Source organism: Gracilinanus agilis, unplaced genomic scaffold, assembly GCF_016433145.1.
Source record: "Gracilinanus agilis isolate LMUSP501 unplaced genomic scaffold, AgileGrace unplaced_scaffold46079, whole genome shotgun sequence".
Classification (NCBI taxonomy): domain Eukaryota; kingdom Metazoa; phylum Chordata; class Mammalia; order Didelphimorphia; family Didelphidae; genus Gracilinanus; species Gracilinanus agilis.
This window is the reverse complement of record NW_025380332.1, coordinates 2,630-7,371: the sequence shown is the minus strand read 5'-3', so window position 1 is coordinate 7,371 and position 4,742 is coordinate 2,630. Positions and strand designations below refer to the sequence as shown.

The following is a 4,742-nucleotide window of genomic DNA, read 5'->3' as shown; positions in this document are numbered from 1 at the left end:
ATATTATACAAAGGAGATGAATAATATAAAGGGAAAAGGAAGATCTTTTATTTTTCTGAAAGTCTGTACCCTCATTTTTCCATTTGAGTATAAGATATAGTAATAATGATCTTGGCTTAGAGAAACTAAACTAAAAACTACTGAAAATGCCAATCCAATCAGAAATATAACTTTGTAAAGTGGCATGTATTTAAAAAAAAAAAAAGGACTGTACTTAAGAGAATAAATTTACTAAAAGCAAAAAGGTATGTGACTAAACACTGCTAGCAAGTAGAACTGTTTTGTGGCTGACAAAAAAATTATTATTTTTAATAAAATAATAAAATACTATTAAAAGTATCTTTTTTCTAAAATCAAAATAGCAGAGTAGAGACAAGAAATCACCTGAACTCTCCCAAATTCCTCTGTAGACAATTTAAAAATAACACCTCAAATTGAATTCTGGAGTAGCAGAACCAATAAAAGCACAGAGTGAAACAACTTTCTAACTCAAGACACAAAGGAGGTGAGCAATAAAGGTCTTGTTGGAAAAACTCTCTTAACAAAAAATCAAATAAGAGAAACTGAGGCTCTAAACCAAAAATGAAGATAGGTTTAAAAATTGTAAGAGAGCTGATCCCACAATAAAGTCAAACTTCTGGTCAAGACCAAAGGACCCAGAGCACTGTGAGAGACCTTCTTTTATCCCCAAGGAATATGTGTAAATAGAATTAGCTCTAGTCCATTCATAGTAAAAACTCTACTTAACCTAGGCGTAAAAATGACATCATCCTCACCTCCCTTACAGGGGAGGGGAGATGAGTTACCCACATGTGACAATAAGTAACAAATCAAGAACAAGGGATTGCCCTTTGGGCAGTCCAAATCAGTGTAGAGACTGCCATTTGTCCACTTGAATTAGAGGTGGACCCACAGGAAGTGAAGAGAGACACTATCTCTTCAAGTATGTTGGTTACTTCCTGTTGGGGCAGTTCCCGCTTTGAACTTGGTACTGAAGCATCTCCGCTGAGACCTCAGGCTGCTTCCACTCTGAATTGTCATGTGGGTAAGTTAGGCTGACTTCCTTGGCCTAACTTGGCATTTTCCAAAGTCTACCTTAACTAGACTTTTACCTCTCTGATTGCTAAGGCCTTGTGGCCTATACTTTAGTTTGATTAGCCTTTTAATCCTCTCTCCGTCCAGGCCTCTGCAGGCCTGGACTAGCCTCTCCCTCTATTTCCCTATCTTTTACTTTCCTAATTGTAAATAAACTACCTTAAGCCGATGCTGACTTGGGTCTGATTTAATTACAGAATCAACCTGAATTGTTGATTCCTGGAGGTCACACTTTAATTATATATCTATAAAATACCTTAACTCTTACAAATATCACAACTTTTATACCACTTCTAAAATAATCCAAGACAATAGTTATGCCCAACTAAAAACAAAGGCACGCAGAAGCAATGTTCATTGGTTAGGGCAACTAGAAATACTTCTTATTGGTAGAAGAAGTCACTTAATAATGTAAAGATTAAAATTAATATCCAATATTCTAAGTATTATATTTAAGAAGACTTATTAATAATAACTAACATAAAAGCAAGAGTAAAAAGCCACCTTTCTCAGCCTAGTCATAAAAGAAGAGAGCAATAGGGAGGAGTTACAGAGCACAGAGCTTATGGCTTATAAACAATCAGTGACCACGGAATGTGGTAGAGAGATTAAAAGGAATTCTGAGAAATACTGAAGGACTTCTGAGGGATGAAGTTCAGGGTACAAAATTCTAATTAATACATTCCCCTCTGTGATTCTTTTGGGAGACCAATCTCCCCAAAGGGGTCATTTTAAACAGAACCAACTTATAAACTGCAATCATTTGTAGATAAAAGGAAAGTAAAAGAGAAAAAGAACAAAACTAATGATTGCTAAATTGACAAAAAGCCAATTTGGGGGCAGTCCCCTTTGGCAGAAGAGTATACATTCAAAACAAATGCTTTCAGCCCCCCATTGTTCAATTTAGCACATCCCAAAGTTCATTCTGGATCTTCTAGTGCAGCATGGGGTCTCTGAAGGTATCTTCATGTCACCTTCTCCAAAAAGTTCACTTTCTGGATTCAGGGAGGTAGCAAGTTTCTTACCCTAAAATTGCTCAAATTCAAATCAAAGTTCACAACAATAACATAGTCCCCCCTGAGGAGAAAGTAACATAGGGATTACTCAGGGATGCATGGCTGAGTAATGAGGTTTATGAACCAATTTGTAAAAGAAATTCAAAATATCAAAAAATCCAAACAAAAGAGAAAAAATAACTTGTGGACAAAATATAAAATGTCAATGTCTTATGTCTAAAAAAGTTTGCCACACTATGAAAGACAGAAAAGGGACTAGATTACGGGAGCCAGGATGGCAGTCATAGTGAGGTGCTCATATAGAATGTGGCTCATGGAAGTCCGGCCTCTGACATATGTCAAAACAACCCCAACCTCGAACCCCAAACAAGTTCAAGTCCTCTTGTCTTGGCTCAAAATTACATCAATCCAACTGGGATTTGGTCTCTTTGACATTTGTGCTTTCTAGACACTATGCAGCTTAGCTTTCTGCTTCTTTGGCACTGTGTAATGACTCTTTTTGTTCCTTATTTCTTGGAATCAGACAGAATCATTAAGCAAAGTTCCATAATTTTTTAAACAATCAATGGCATTATTCTATATTCTAAAGCTATTTGGGTATTCAGTTATATGCTAAGCAAATGCACATTATTAAACATACCCTAGTATAAAATCAAATAACTTTTTTAATACTGGTAACGTGCTCCAAATATAAAAAAAATGAGAGAAAAATAAAATTTAAATATCGTATTGCAAATATAAGGAAGAAAATTAATTAAAAATGTTTTAAAAATCAAAAATATATAGCTTACAATCAGTAACATACTGTGCCAGCCAAGGAGAGATAGAATACAAAGGTTTCTCACCCAAAAATGACTTGGTCATGAACCACTGCCCACATGAGAAGATGGCGGCGACATGAAGAGACGGTACAGGGGGTGGCCACTAAAACTTGGCACCTCCTGAGGGAGAGGAGGACCTGAGGGAGACCCCACACCCTCACTCAGTGCTATTACACTGTAGCAATTACTCCTTCAGTTCCTTCAGAAACCTCAGGAAAAGCATATGATCTGTTGGATCTCTAATGATGGGGAATTCAAGTTTTTGCAAGCAAAGGAGGTGGCTCGACTCTGGAGAATCCTCAAGAACAAACCAAGCACGAATTATGACAAGTTAAACTGAGCTCTCAGATACTACTATGTAAAGAATATTATGAAAAAAGTGAATGCTCAGAAGTTTGTATACAAATCTTTCTCTTACAGAGATTTTGAACATGGATCCATTGGCTGTGGGAAGGACTGAGGGAGACTGTGAAACTTCAGGCTTCAATGAAGTCATCACCAATTCAAAAGATTTAGAGAATGGACGTAAAGAGACCTCAGCCATGTGCCAAGGTCTCTGGCCATAATAACTATATACACTTTGGCCTCTACTCTTCATTTACTCTCAAATCTTTGTACTCCTCCAATGTAAAACTTTTCAAGCCTATAAAAACTTAGAATCCAGCAGAGAAACTGGCACCAAAAAAAAAAAAAAAATCTCCCCAGGAGCCAACACCTTCAGTCATCAAATTTGTGACAACACTCTCCAAAAAGTCATCAATTGCACCTATTCCTTCTACCATTTCAGCTGGCTCAACTATTTCTATAGCTTCAGAAGAAACTCTCCAAGCCTTAGAGACTAGTTCAGTGATGGCAAACCTATGAGCCATGTTCGATGACACAAGGCTGCTGCATACAGAGAAGTATGGGGCCACATGCCGAGAATGAAACATTTTTTGTAGTGTAGTATAGACACTGTGCACTATAGATGACAATTCTACCTAAATTAATTTACCTATTTTATTAAATAATTATATATTACAATTATATATTTTTGTGCTTTAAACTACAAATATCGCAAAATTATATATTTTTTTTCTCGAAGTGACACACTACATGAGTTATGCATGGTTTTTTGGTGAATTTTGACACACCAAGCTCAGAAGGTTGCCCATCACTGCTCTAGTTCCTCAAAAGTTGGCTTCTCCAGAAACTCCATCTTCCATACAGAATATTACAATTTTTGCCACCATACCTCCTGTTTCTTCCTATCTCCCTCTTTGCAGGATCCTTCCAGATCACATTCATCACCCTTAAGACCTAATGCAGTAAACACTGACACAGACATTGACTCAGTGGCTTCTGTGAGCCTCTCAAAAGTATTCATTGGAGGTCAAAGACCAAGAGTCAGCAAAGCTAGAGAAAGAGAGCACAGATCATTCATCAAGGCACTGACTTTAGTGATCACAGGAAGTGATCGAAGCCCCCTGGGAATACTGAGTCTCTTCGTGGCAGCCATAATGTAAAGATTAAAATTAATATCCAATATTCTAAGTATTATATTTAAAAAGATTTATTAATAACACTGTGATTCCCAAATTGGGTGCTACTGCCCCCTGGTGGGTGCTGCAGCAATCCATGGGGGCAGAGATGACCACAGGTGCATTTATCTTTCCTATTAATTGCTATTAAAAATTTTTAAAAATTAATTTCCAGGGGGCCAAGCAATATTTTTTCTGGAAAGGGGGCAATAGTCCGAAAAAGTTTGGAAATCACTGAACTAACATAAAAGCAAGAGTAAAAAGCCTCTCATCCCGGTTGCAAAAGAAGA

General features: G+C 37.0%; 1 pseudogene; it reads left to right on the top strand.

Annotated features, from left to right (window-relative positions):
• The first annotated feature begins 3,057 nt into the window (after positions 1-3,057).
• On the top strand, positions 3,058-4,433 carry LOC123255416 (annotated as a pseudogene).
• The last annotated feature ends 309 nt before the right edge of the window (positions 4,434-4,742 follow it).